Here is a 15,414-nt window from a genome sequence, read left to right as displayed (position 1 = left end):
ATCCCTCCCCAAATAATTATCAAAGTCAAATAAATTAACCATAGTCTGAGTCTCATATATTTTTAAGCTAGTCTGATATAAGCTTAATTTGGCTCAACTACAAGTATGGCCTCTGATTCAGTTGTCAGTTTTTATGTGTTTGGATAATGAAATGGTTGGTCATTTAAGATACCTATGTCTCGTGCCTGAAGAAGAAATTGAAGGTCTAAGAACAGAAGCAGATGGATCACGTGCAAAGTGTCTGGAATTTTCCAGACAATCATAATGGTGAGCAGATTAAGTACCTAAAATGGAATAGTAAATATTTAGTAGATAATTAGGTCATTTTTTTTGGATATAGATCTTATTGGAGATAGTTACAGATTTCTTTATCAAGGACAAGAGAGAGAAGAGGAAATATGAAGGAATGGCAATAAAGTTGAGATCTACAGCTTTGCTGTCAGCCTTCAATATTAAATATTGGTGAAAGACTGGAAGATTTAGAAATTTGGGAAAAAGCATGTTAATGAAAAGGGAAATGTATTGGTAGAAATGTATGTATACTGTATAACCCTTACTTAAAGGACATAGAAGGTCTCTGTAATGAGCCAAGAATGTAGACTAGCCAGTTTCAGAAACCTGTTGGCCACAAAGGCTCCCCCTAGTTAGGTCCAAGAACAAAAGGTAGGATATGAGCCATCTGGGTAGTTCTAGGAAATGGTCAGCCATAAAGTGAATAACATTGACCAGACCACATTCTTGTGCATAATGAGTGTGTAGGACGTTTTACTTATGACCCTGACTCAAATAGGGGCTGGGTCTCTTTAGAATTTTCCACTGTTCTCTTCTTATATTTTCTTAGTAACCCCTTCACCCCCCTAGTTTGTGATCTTTCCCTTTAAATACCCCTCACTTCTTGTGTTCGTGGTTGAACTCCTCTGGCTGGCAAGGTCAAGAGATCGACCCCAGTACTGGGTCATGTGATTGCAGCAAGTTTGGTCTCTCGTGAGTTATTGGGTGGTCATGTCATTCCAAGACTTAAGTAAGGATCTCCCCAGTTCTGGGGGTCTTTTAATTGGTACATGATTATTGGGCCCTGTAAGGGGAAGACCAAGATGAAGATATGAATATAATGGATGTCAGTATACCTCTATATATGATGTTATGGGCTTTTTGTAGTAGTCAATTGAGTGTCATCATCAAATCCCAAGGAACCATACATTAGTTATTTAGATAGAGGATTGGGGAGATGGCTTTGTAGGTATGATGGTTTGAAGAAGAATGTTCCCCATAGGACCATATATTTGAATATTTAGTCCAAGTGTTTAGAAGGATTAGGAGGTGTGTTCTTGTGGGAGTGTGTCCTTGTTGAAGGTGATGTGTCACTGGTAGTGGGCTCTGAGGTTTCCAAAGACCATGCAGGGCTGAGGTTTTTCTCCTTCCCCATTGTCCCTCCCTCTTCCCTCCCTCTCCTTGTCCTTCTTCCACCACCCTGTGTCTTTTGTCTTCAAAAGGATGTACAGCTCTAAGCTACTGCTCCAGCACCATGCGTGTTTGTTTCCCACCATGATGATCATGAACTCTCCGAAACTGTAAGTAAGCCACCCCATCAAATGCTTTCTTTTATACCAGTTGCCTTGATCATGGTATTTTCTCACAGCAATTCTTGTAAGTTATTTTCTTACCTCTGTATGTGCAACATGACACATCAACATTCCCCTTTGAGAAAAATAATTGTACTACTTTTAAAATTTTTATGGATATAGGAAGAAAAGCTAGAAATATCAGAATAGGAAATTAGAGGTGTGTGCTGTCATCAAGTATACAAACTCTTAGAAGTGAGAATGAACTCTGAGCAGAATGACAGACTGAGGGGAAACTAAGTTTTTCTCAGAACAACAAATGATACCCCACTTTTCCACAATCATTTCTGATTCCTTAGCATGATATTTGATGTCTTCAGAGATATTGCTCTGAAAATTCCTTAATTTACATATTTCCTTTATCTATGGTATTCCCTATAGTATTCTGTGAAGAATCATTCCTCTTTAAGCCTTTCTACGTCATTTCTAAATCATTCACCCCCTAGAATATATAGCCTCTCAAATGTTAATAATAAAATTTATGGTTTGTATTAAAATTCTTCTGACAGTATAAAAGGAATTAGAAATAAATAAGAGGGATATGCTGGGATATCCTGGGCAAATGCAAGCCTTTGGTAATACCAAAGTAAAAAACTATTTTCCCTGCACATCTTCCCATCGAGACTTATTCATCCAACCACGTGTGTTCTTTCTGGTCCTGTTCTTTCTCCTTTGTAGGTAGACACAGTATACAGAATCTACAACTTTGACAACTTCCATGAGGCTTATGGTTCCTTATCAATACAGACTCTAGCTGCATCCATACATAAGTTTACTTCTGAAATTTCCTGTAGCTCCTTTAACTTTTGGTATCCATTCTATAACCTACACATATACATGTATAGATAGATAGATTTACTGTGATTTGCTCTATGAATTAATATTAGTAACTAAGATTGAAATAAAAGAACCTGTACCATGAACCATGTTCAGATTACCAAAGAGGCAGGGTTATCTGAAAAATAGATGTTGTTGAAACTGACACATCTTCTAAACTTACTGTCATTCAATAAATTCTGACATTGTGCAAGGACATGTTCATCTGTGGTTCTGACACAGCACACACTCAAAAGGGCATTCTTTTATACTATAGCAGTGACTCTAAAATGTGGACACTTCATTCCTTCTTAAAAGGGGGAACAAAATACCCATGTGTTGGGCTCTAATTGGCCCTGATTTGGGCCTTGAGGACAAACCTGAGCCTGACTCGAGTTTTGTAAACTGTCTCAGTCACTTCCATACTGGAGTGACTCAGCACAACCTGCTTAAGCCTGCCTTTGCCTAGCTCCTGCTGACTAGAGTAACTGTTGCTTCACCCCATACCCTTCATCAACTTTCCCCTCCCCCTATGTCATCTCACCTCAGCAGAAAACTCTGCCTCCTCTCTCAGTCCTTTATAAAGAAAAGATTCATACAATAAAAGGAGTTTCTGCTTTGACAGACTCCTGGCTCAGGGTGGTTATTCTCAGGAGGCAGGAGATCCAAGCCTTGACACACACCATCCCGCTCAGCCCCAAGAGAGAGGCTCTCTCCCTCTCTCCCTCTCTCACTTGGTTCTGCTTGGCAGAGAGCCTGCCCAGCACCCATGGAAGGAGTTGCAGAGACTAACTATGGAGCAGAGACTGAAGGAAGGGCACTCCAGTCTGATATACCTGTCTCCTGAGAGGCTCTGACAGTATCCAACTAACACAGAAGTAGAGGCTCACAGCCACCCATTGGACTGAGTACAGGGTTCCCAATGAAGGAGCTAGAGAAAGGATCAAAGGAGCTGAAGGGTTTGCAGACCCTAAGGATGAACAACAGTGTGAACTAACTAGTATCCTCAGAGCTCCCGGACTAAACCACCAACCAAGGAGTACACATGGTGGGACTGATGGCTCTGGCAGCATGTGTATGGTAAAGGGTGGCCAAGTGGGTCATCAATGGGAGGAGAGGCCCTTGACCCTGTGAAGGATCTGTGCCCCATTGTAGGGGAATGCATGGGCCAGTAAGCAGGAGAGGGTAGGGTGGTGAGCAGAAGGAGGGGGTGGGAGCAGGGGTTTGTTCTTGCTGGGTTTTTTTTTTTTTTTGGAGGGGAAACTGGGAAAGGAGAAATCATATGACATGTAAATAAAGAAAATATCTAATAAAAAATGATTACAAAAAAAGATAAAGTGAAAAAGTTTCAGTCCAGAACAATTCAAGTAGCTTATTCTCCCTTTTTTGTGTGTTCTTAGATTTTTACCTAGTACCCTATCCTGATGAAGGGTTTTTTCTTTTTCTGTTTGTTCCCACACTGTTTTTTTCATTGGATAATTTCTTTATCTACATTTCTAATGTTATCCCCTTTCCCTTCCTCCCAGGTCCCCTATCTCATTCCCTCTCTGCTTGCTTCTATGAGAGTGCTCCCTCACCTATCCACCCACTCCTGCCTACCTGCTGTCAAGTTCCCCACACTGGATCATTGAGCCTTCACAGGACCAAGGGCCTCTCCTCCAACTTATGTCTGACAAGGCTATCCTCTGCTGCATATGTGTCTGGAGCCATGGGTCCACCCATGTGTATACCTTGGTTGGTAGTTTAGTCTCTGTGAGGTCTGGGGGATCTGCTTGTTGTCCTTTCTATGGGGTTGCAAACCCCTTTAGCTCCTTCAGTTCTTTCTCTAACTCCTCCACTGGGGACCCTGTGCCCAATCCAATGGTTGACTGTAAGCATCCATCTCTGTGTTTGTCAGGCTCTGGCAGCGCCTCTCAGGAGACAGCTATATCAGAATCCTGTCAGCAACCTCTGGAAGAGCAGTCAGTGCTCTTAACCACTGAGCCATCTCTCTAGCCCTCCCATGCTGTTTTCGTGCCACTGAAGGCAAGAATCTTGAATATCCAGGAAAAAAAAGGGTTCCGAGAGGTCTCCAGTTAAGAACCCTTGGGTTCTAATGATGGTAGCTTAGATTTGGGACAGGGAGAGGACTTTAACTGTAAATTTAGGGTGTGATTATCACCTGCAGGGTGTAGTATATCTGAACCAAGAACTAAATGATTATACAAGACATATTTCTTCATTGCCACTAACTCCCTAGACTAGAGTAAGTTTTGAAATATCACAAATTCTAGTAGAAATGGTCATAAACAATCAGGAGGAAATCTCTGTGAATTCTCTGTCTAATGGGAGCCCATTCTACTACTCTTTAGTTCTGAAATCTCTTTCTTTTTGGACTGAGGAAATGCACTAAATGAATGCCAACTGCCCACTGGTCTCCTCTTTGACTGTATTTAGGCTAGTTAAGTCTCTCTCTCTCTCTCTCTCTCTCTCTCTCTCTCTCTCTCTCTCTTTCTCTCTCCCTCTCTCTCTCTCTCTCTGTGTCTGTGTGTGTGTCTGTCTGTCTCTCTCTCCCTCTCTCTCTCCCTCCCCCCTCTCTCTCTCTTTCCTGCAGTCATGCTCACATCATACACACACACATACACATATACATGCACATACATGCACAAACAGCTGACTGTAGAATTTTATATAAGTATAGCACACACACACAATCAAACACATTTCAGCTTAAGCGATGTATTACGTACAGAGCTGTACATAAACATGGAGCTGTGTGGCCTAGAAGAACCAAGACAAAGAAACTTAGGGAGCTGTACTTCTTTAATAGAGTCTCAGAAATGTCATTGCATTTTGTAAAGGAAACTTAAGGCCAGACAAAAAGCTTTGTGTGAATTTGCTTATATAGTTTAAGCCAGAGCTGGAACACCTCCTGCCAGTAACCATTTCCAGAACAAAGCTGTGCTTAAACAAAGTTGAGATGAGGCTGCCTGATGGTAGATACAGGAGTAGACAGAGAATTTTAAAAAGCATTTAAAAAGTACAGATCAAGAAAAGTAAATCCATAACATGCATTTCTGACAAATGAGCTAAGAGTTAGCAAAACAAACTTAGAAATCTACTACTAATGCACACACATGAACACAGATGCAAGCACACATGCACACACAAGCCTGACTATAGACTTTTTATGTAAGTATGGAAAACCTCTCAGCTTAGCACCGAGGAGCATGTAAACTTGAAAGCTATGTGATCAAGAAGAACACAGAAGAATGTCTGTGTGTGTGTGTGTGTGTGTGTAGCATTTCATTTTCTTCATCAGGGTTCTATAACTTGGGTAAAACTGCTAAAGAATCTTCTTAATGTAGAGAACATTCGCAATTTGCTTAAACTGAATAGGTATCTGTCTCTATGCTTGGACAACTTGGTTAATTGTAATTAGAAGATCCTTTATTTCAATACCTCCTCTGTTGTAAAATCAAGTTAATTTTGTAATAGAACAAATATTGACCCACTGGTTAATGGGCAGTTTGGCTAAATTAATAGAGTTAATAGAGATATGATTAACACTGGGCAAGAAAACAAAATCAACATCTTCATGCAGCTGAGTTTGAAGGTCCTGCATCTAAAGCTTCTAAAAGTTCCTAGCATTTCCCTGAGTCATTCATGCCATTTCTTTCTCTATCGATATTAATGCCAGACAAAGGACTACTTATGTGTGTTTCTTTCTCTTAGTAGTACTAGCCTATGAATACTGATTGGGAAATGTAAACATGCTGCAGTGATATTGAATCAACATTTTGCCTGTAAGCAAATGTTTCCTCTCTAAAATATGACTGATGAGGAGTAACAGCCCTTGTGTCTTCTTCGTCCCACCCACAATGGATTAGGCATGGTCCTTACCAGTTAGTCATTTAAGTTCTCATGGTCAGAAACTTTTAATGAAAGAAGTCTGCCTTGCCTTTCCATCCTGCCACATGTTATGGTACACATACTCTTGTTTTATAAATGTTTATTAAAACTGTCAGTTGCTTGATATCCAAAATGCCATTTCTATTCTTTACAGCTAAATGACTCACAGAAACTTATCCTTTGACTCATCCATAGACTAAAGTGTTTTCACACATTTCAAACAAAGTTCTAGAAATAAAAGTCTATTTGTATTCTTTCCAAAATTAGCCCAAGAAGTAGGTACAATACAGTGACGTGTATGGGATAAGCAATCTCCAGATGGTAGGAGGAAGAGCAGAGCTCTTCCACATGCCCTCTCTCACCCTACTGAGCCTGCATCTGCACTATGATGACTTTGGCCTCAAAGCTAGAGACATTTCCCTCTCTTTTAGATCAACTGAAGTAGGAGTAAAACAGAAAACAACAGTTTGTATCATTGTTTGCTTTGAGAAACATTTACTCTCCTTGTGTGCAGTAAACTCATCCATCCATGCCCATTTTCCCTTTCACTTACTTCCAATAGGGAAGCAAAATCATACATCCCGTCATCCTATAGGGATAGAAATGTAGAGGGCATTATGAAGTCATGGGAAGGATTGGAACCCCTTTCTCTAGAGAACAAGAGAACAAGGGTCAGGAATTTCATCACAATGTACATGTGAGTCAGTTTTGTACTTGGAAGAGTAAAGATATTAGAAAGGTCAAGAACATCTTCTAGAAAGGGTCTATGGCACCTTCAGCACCAGAGAGAGGTATCAGTCATAAGAGTCGTCTCATCTCTTCATAGCAGTTGGAAATAGAATTCATTGTGTTACTATGTTAAGACATAGTATAAAGAAAGTGGTTTTGTGTGTGTGTGTGTGTGTGTGTGTGTGTGTGTGTATGCTTTCCTATCTCACATAATCTTTTTTGTCAGGCTTTAAACCCATGATATGATAGCATTCAATACACTTTGAAATGACTTTTCTAAAAGGTATTTAGAGATATTTTTCCCTTTTTATACTCCCACTTTACCATAGTCTCTACACTACCACAAAGTTTTACACTAGCTGTTCTGTCCTTCCACTTTAACCCTTTACACTATGTATTCTTTCTACCCTCACTTGAAATTTCCTTCCTATGGTAATTAGTAGCTTTCTAACAATTATGGGTATTCCAAATAAAATATATCCAAAAATTCAAAGTTAACATCCTCAAATGAGGGAAAACTTGTAATATTTGTCTTTCTGGATTTAGATTACCTCACTAAGAATATGTTTCCTCCTATGGGGCTGTAAAACACTTCAGCTCCTTGGGTTCTTTTTCTAGCTCCTCCATTGGGGAACCTTGTGCTCAGTCCAGTGGATGTCTGTGAGCATCCATTTCTGTATTTGTCAGGCACTGGCAGAGCCTCTCAAGAGATAGTTATATCAGACTCCTGTCAGAAAGCATTTGTTGGCATTCACAATAGTGTCTGGGTTTGGTAACTGTATATGGGAAGGATCCCTAGGTGGGACAGTCACTGGATGATCTTTCCTTTAGTTTCTGCCCCAAACTTTGTTTCTGTGTTTCCTACCATGGGTATTTTGTTCCTCCTTCTAAGAAGGACTGTGGATAACACACTGTGGCCTTCCTTTTTCTTGACCTTCATGTGGTCTGTGAGATGTATCTTGGGTATTCTGAACTTCTGGGCTAATGTCCATTTATCAGTGAGTGCATGCCATGTGTGTTCTTTTGTGACTGGGTTACCTCATTCAGGGTGATATTTTCTAGTTCCATTCATTTGCCTAAGAACTTCATGAATTCTTTGTTTTTAATAGCTGAGTAGTACTCCATTATGTAAATGTACCACGTTTTCTGTATCCATTCCTCTGTTGAAGGACATATGGGTTCTTTCTAGCTTCTGGCTATTATAAATAAGGCTGCTATGAACAGAGTGGAGCATGTGTCCTTATTACATGTTGGAGCATCTTCTGGGTATATGGCCAGGAGTGGTATTGCTGGGTTCTAGGGTAGTACTATGTCTAACTTTCTGAGGAACCAACAAACTGATTTCCAGAGTGGTTGTACCATTTTGTAATCCCACCGGCAATGGATGAGTGTTCCTCTTTCTCCACAACCTCTCCAGCATCTGCTGTCACCTGAGTTTTTTGTCTTAGCCATTAATTATGACTGGTGTGAGGTAGAATCTCAGGGTTGTTTTGATTTGCATTTCCCAGATGACTAAGGATGTTGAACATTTCTTTAGGTGCCTTTCAGCCATTCAGTATTCCTCAGTTGAGAATTCTTTGTTTAACTCTGTACCCCATTTTTAATAGAGTTACTTGATTCTCTGGAGTGTAACTTCTTCAGTTCTTTGTATATATGGGACATTATCCCTCTATCAGATATAGGGTTGGCAAAGATATTTTCCCCTTGTGTAGATTGCTGTTTTGTCCTATTGACAATGTCCTTTGCCTTACCGAAACTTTGCAATTTCATGAGGTCCCATTTGTCAATTCTTGATCTTAGAGCATAACCCATTAGTTTTCTGCTCAGGAAATTTTCCCCTGTACAACATATGTGTTCAACATATAATTAAAAAATAATCCATAGCTGTCCATTTATCTGTGAATGACATAATTGTTGATTACTATTCCATTATGAGAGTGTACTGGCATTTTATTATCTACTTATCACTTGATGCTCATCTAGAGAACAGTGGACTGGACTTCAGAACTCACTCTCTCTCTCTCTTTCTCTCTTTCTCTCTTTCTCTCTTTCTCTCTCTCTCTTTCTCTTCCTCTCCCTCAAAGATTTTGCATACACACATACATACATGCATACACATATAAACATTTTGTGTTTATATATATGCAAGCCCCTCCCAAGTCTCAAAGATGAGACTTTGATGCAAATGATAGGATGTAAACCATATAAGGAAACATCTACACAGAGCAGGAATGCAACATACTGGAATGCACAGTGATTATGACAGCATGAGCAGAACATGTGCGAGACCAAAGCCAAGCATGGAGAGAGGAGTTGGCCACACAGTCTCATTTTAAACCATGGAACAACTGGTAATTGTTAGTCACCAGGGAAGGTGGTATAAGATTTCTCTAAGACTGAAAAGCAACTTGCTGATGTAGCTACGTGACGATTATATTGGCGATGCTCTAGTGGAAGACCACAGGTACATCCAATAATACACAGAGTACAGCAAATTGATCCTTAAGGGTTTGTATAAAAGTAAAGAAAGTTGACTGAATGGAAAAGGTTTTGGATTTGAGAAGAAAATGGGGTGAATATGGTCAAAATGTGTGTGAATGTGTATGTGTGCATGAGTGGGTGTTTGTAAAGATCTCTGTCTTTAATAATGTTAAGTTTCAGTGGTGATAGGTAATAACTACACTTTCTGCTACAATAAGGAAAGTATTTATAATGTAGTTAAGAATTATGCTGATTTAGAAAAGTGGCAGTTATAGGTTCCTCCCAAGTTCTATGACTTCACTAACTCTAGGTAGCTGACTAGGATTCCAGGGTCAGGCACAGTTTTACACTTATTCTTAACTATAACGAGAGAGCTGTTGGTTATCACAAGGTATGCATGTCACTACTACACTGTTAGTATTATAATTCCATGTTGGTTGTTCTGGTTCATAGATGCCATAGCTGTATGGGACTGTCAGTTGCTTCTCTCCTTTGGAAGCCTAGAAGGTACTTTCTGGTATGAAAGATAGTCCTCAGGGAGGAGGCATTCAGATCAGTTCCACCTCTTGAGCTTCTGGGCCCCATGTCTGAATACATGATGTCTTTAGCAACACAGGCTTATCTTTGAGCTTTAGGGCAAGCAAGAGCAATAACAATAGGTTGTTTGTTTTAAGAGTCTTTTGAATAACTCTGACCATCAACTCAAAAGTGGGATTCTCACGTCTGGTGTTGGGGTTTTTGTTAAGTGGTCCTTGTGTCTTAGAGGGAACATTGTCAAGCTAGATGAAAAACTTTTATTTAAACTATATTTTTACACAAACTCATATGTATTGTGTTTCTTCTTGGAAAATAATTAAGAATAGCATAACTTATGTTTTAAGACATTCTTACTGTTATTTTATCCATCTTCCTCTTTCTTTAGTATTTATTTCACATACTCTCCCAAATTAGAACTACTCTCCTTTTCTCCTTCTCATAAGATCCTGCTGTTTCCCTCTCTATTGGTCCTGCACATTTCCATCTTGGCAATGGCCCCTTCTTACTTTCCTAGTTTCTACATTACTCCAAGATGTTCACTCATATCTGATGATTTGAAACTAGGAACCTCTGATAAAAGGACATGTTATGCTTCTTTTCATGGGTCTGGATTATCTCACTCAATATAATCCTTCCTAGTTTGATACAGATTTCATTTGTCCTTACAGCTGAATAGTGTTCGACAGTGTATTTGTTCAAGAGTTCCACTAATTTTCCTGCTGCCCCTCAGCCTTCTCTTCTAGAGCATCTCCACTCCAACTGACTTATACAGCTCTCTACCAGGATTCCACTATTGCCACACTTGGCTTGGGACCCAGATAAGCAAATTTTATCTTTCATCCTGCCCTTGACTCAGCTCTCTCAGACTTTCTCTTAGTTTTGCTACAGCCTGTACTCTCAGTGATCAGTCCTCTCAGCTTATCTTCATCCTTAGGGTTTCATCTTTTGATGAGGTCCTAGGTCCCTGTATTTCTTCCTCAGAACTCCCTTGAGCCTTCCCTTCTAGCCATCTCCATCCTATGTGACTCTAGGTGACTACAGAACCACACTCTTCCAGGGACCTCATAGCTACCAGTTTGGGTGGGAATAGAGTAGAGAACAGCATCCAAAAGGAGAAATACAATAATGATGAACCTAGGTATTTAAGTAAGAAACACTTTACAAATCATAATTCCAGATACATATATCCCAGTGCAAAGACAAAACATGGAAAAACAGCACAGTATGTCTCCTCCAGAGGCCATCAACCTGATTGTAAAAGGACCCGGAAAAGTAATTTAAGTGGAACATAAGACAAAGACTTCAAAATAGCAACTATGAATATTTAGCAGGACTTTTAAGAAGATATGACTAAATGACTTAACCAAGACTGAAAATACAAAGAGTTGAATGAAAGGAAATCAAGAACTAATGCAGAATTTAACAAAGAAACAGGATCACAAAAAATAAAATACAAAACAAAAACCAAACAATCACAAGCTATTATAAGACTGGAAATGAAAAATGTAGAGTATTAAATATATCTTCAGATGTTAGCTTCATCTATAGATTAAAAGACATGGAAAATAGACTTCAAGATCCTGAAGACAATGTAAAAAATTAGATAGTTCAGATAAAAATGTTTAATATATGATATGCGTTAAATATAATATATAAGTTGTACTATATTAATTTTATAGTATATACATACTATAAAACAATAACACAGGAAAACTGGAACATTATGAAAGGGTCAAATCAATAAAAATAGGTATAGAGGAAGGAGAAGAAGCCACGTCAAAAGGCATGGAAAATATTATTAACATAATAATAAAGAGTATTTTCTCAATCTAAAGAAAGAGATGCCTATCAAACTACAAGAGATATACAGAACAACAAATATATAATACCAGAGAAGAACATTCCAGAACACATAGTAATCAAAATACTAAGTAATACTATTCAGCTATTAAAATGAGAAAAATCATGAGTTTTGCAGGCACATGGATGGTATAGAAAATATCATCCTGAGTGAGGTATCTGAGACCCAAAAGGACATTCATGGTATGTACTCACTAATAAGTGAATATTAGTCAAAATAGTAGAGAATACCCAGGATATAATCCACAGGACTCAAGAAGGTTAAAAAGCTGAAGGGCCCAAGTGAGGATGCTCCCATCCCAGTTGGAAGAGAGAAGAAGGCAGAGGGCAAAGGTAAGGAAGGGCATGGATGGGGAAGGGGAGGCAGAAGGGGAAAGGAGAACATGATCAGGTATTGAGGGGAAACAGGAGTGAAACCCTGAGGTCCAGCAGAAAGAATGGAAACAAGTAACCTCGAGTGGTGGGAAGTGGGGGGACACTATTGAATGTACCAGAGCCCTGGGAGGTGAGAGACTCTCAGGACTCAAAGGACCCTAGATGAAATGCCCAACAGTGGGAAGAGGAAACTGTTGTAGAGTCCACTCCAATAGAAAGGCAGTGTATCAAGTGGAGAAATGGGGTTACCATACCACAGTCAAAACCTCTGACCCAGAATTGTTCCTGTCTAAAAGATCTGCAGGGACAAAAATGGGGAAGAGACTGAGGGAAAGGTGTAAGGGGAAGCTCCAAGGTCTGTCACTATTACTGATGCTATGGTATACTTATAGACAGGAACCTACTAGCATGGCTGTCCTCTGAGAGGCCCAACAAGCAGATGCCTGAGGTAGACGCTGATATTTACAACCAACCTGGAGTAGGGGACCCTTGTGGTTTAATTAGGAAAAGCTGGAAGAAGTTGAGGAGGAGGGCAACCCCATAGGAGGGCCAGCAAGCTCAACTAACCTGGACCCCCGGGATCTATCAGACACTGAGCCACCAACCAGGTAGCTTACAGAAGCTGGTCTGAGGCCCAGGACACATACATAACAGAGGACTGCCTGGTCTGGCTTCAGTGAGAGAAGAAGCACCTAACCCTTGAGAGACTTGAAGCCCCAGAGAGTAGGGAGGTCTGGAGGGTTTGGGGGCATGGTGAATGGAGTCATTCTGTTGAAGACAGAGTAGGAATGGGATGAGGAACTGTGAGATAGCAGAACGGGAGGGGGATAAATGACTGGACTGTAAAAATAAAGAATAAAGATAATAAAAAATAATATTAAAAGCTGTAAAGGGAAAATCCCCAGTGATTTGAAGCCGGGATCATCAAATTAACACTTTATTTTTCAATGGAGTCTAAGTAGGTCGTGGGCCTGGAGAAAACCTATTCTACTAAGGAGACATAGCAATACAATGACTTTTTAATACCATACTGTTATTTCCATAGATCAGTGTTTAACTCAAACTCATCAGATCAGGTTCTTGTAGCAAACAGTAATAAACACAGAGTCACACTACTGGACCATGGACAGAGTGTGGGAGATTGTGGGCTGCTTGTTTTAAATGGGATGTGTTTATTAAGTCCCTCTCCTCAAAGCTCAGGGAACAGGATGTGAACTTATTGTTAGAGCCAGAGGTGGTGGGTGGCTCCCAGGAAACAGCATTTTTCAGACACTTGGAGTGATAGAATGATACACATATGAATTTACAATCTTTGACAGCATGGGCAAGATCCGTTCAGGTTTAACCAGGAAAAAAAAATTCCCAGCACCTAGAAGGGGAGGTACAGACAAATTTCCACCTGTAATCAAGTTGCTATTTACAGTTGATACCTTCTGGGAAAGGGAAAACCTGTTCTCTACAATGGCGTGTTCCTGGTTATAGCAATCACACTGCCCCATTCCCAGCAAGAGTTGGCCAACACAGTCATGCAGTGGTGGTGCACGCCTTTAATCCCAGCACTTGGGAGGCAGAGGCAGGCAGATTTCTGAGTCTGAGGCCAGCCTGGTCTACAGAGTGAGTTCCAGGACAGCCAGGGATACACAGAGAAACCCTGTCTTGAAAAACCAGAACCAAAACAACAACAAAAACGTGCTGGCCAACACAAAACAGACTCAATTTTTTTGTTTTATTTTTGTTACTATTTTTCATTTGTTAGTTTTGACTTTTGCTTTTTGTTTGTTGTTTCTTTTGGAGAAAGAGGTAGAGAATGTGAAGTTGGCTGGTTGGGAGATGAGAAAAAATCTGTGAGGAGTGTGGGAAGGTGATATGATCAAAATTTACCATATGAGAAAACTATGCGGTAGAGACCAGTTTAGCAGACTCCGTTCACTCCATATCTAATTAAGTGAAACATTTTATACAGATTTGTTATTCAAAGTTTTGAATTTAAGTAAATAATATTAAAAATGAATTATTGGTGAATTTTTAATATTAACATCACCATCAACTCATATGGATGACAGCCAAATTTTCACACTCAAAGACCTATTTGTCCCTTTTGTTGGATATGTGGCCCCATTTTATTTATTCTTTTCTGTCTTTTTGCTCTATTCACTTTTCTTTTCTCTTCTAATTTTTTATTTTTCATTCAACTTATGTTAACTCTCTCAATTATTTGGTCAGTAAATAAATTTTACACCTAAAAGGTAAGGTTTATCTGAGAAAATTGCCTTACGTTTTCTCTTTTTTGTCCCCACTCAATTAAACTGTAATTTTCATTTTAATCATTACTGCCAGTTAAAGTGTGGAGATTTCAAAAACCTGAAAGGAAATAGCAATTTCTTTTACTTTGGTGACTGACATTGCCTTTGTTGCAGGTCATGTAAATCACAAACACCTACGGTGTTTAAACTTTGTTCCAAATAACAGTTTGTATTTTAAAACTATTTATGGCATGCAATTTCATTTCAGGGATAATAACTGCAAATGGTAGACAAAATGCCAGGAGAAGTGTGTTTAAGAGCACAAAATAGCAGAGAATAGTAAAGCCGGAATCCAGTGGATCCAAACGTTTATTCAGTCTCAAATGAACACATAAATGGACAGATACCTGTTCATGTTTATCTGTTTTGTCTACATACTGTCCTGACATGGAGAAGGATGCCTATGATGTTGCCAGGGGCTCCACTCATGCTGAAGCAAAGATGAGCTTCTTCTTTCTCCGATTTGAAGCCGTGAAACTAACAGTCTTTCTCTGTCATGTCTCTGTTTGTGGAGCTAGAGAGAAATAATGGAGTCATGCTTCGGCTCACATTCCATTACCATTTGCTGCTTTCCCAATCTAGTAATCTGCTTTGCTTTACAAATCTATTTCTCAGACAACCCTTTAGTGTCTCATATATTTATTTTAACACAGAAAACAATTTTATTTAATTTATTAAAAGGTGATTATTGTATGATGCAAGAATGGCTAATTCTTTAACCCTTGCTGTTTCTTTTTTTTTCTTTTTTTTTTCTTTTAGATATTTTCTTTATTTACATGTAAATTTCTCCATTCCCAGTT

General features: G+C 39.4%; 1 long non-coding RNA gene across 2 annotated transcripts in view; it reads left to right on the top strand.

The window, feature by feature from the left end:
- Positions 1 to 6,995: 6,995 nt before the first annotated feature.
- LOC116069574 overlaps positions 6,996 to 15,414 on the top strand; it is a 96,339-nt gene continuing 87,920 nt past the window's right edge. The window contains exon 1 of one of the 2 annotated variants that reach the window (XR_004110038.1): positions 6,996 to 7,120. This is a non-coding gene — a long non-coding RNA (uncharacterized LOC116069574). The remainder of the gene's footprint in view (positions 7,121 to 15,414) is intronic. The other variant, XR_004110039.1, reaches the window with a different exon arrangement.

The sequence above is a fragment of the Mastomys coucha genome, unplaced genomic scaffold, assembly GCF_008632895.1.
Source record: "Mastomys coucha isolate ucsf_1 unplaced genomic scaffold, UCSF_Mcou_1 pScaffold22, whole genome shotgun sequence".
In the NCBI taxonomy this organism is placed as follows: domain Eukaryota; kingdom Metazoa; phylum Chordata; class Mammalia; order Rodentia; family Muridae; genus Mastomys; species Mastomys coucha.
The sequence above is the reverse complement of the archived record's forward strand: the minus strand, read 5'-3'. Positions and strand labels throughout refer to the sequence as shown.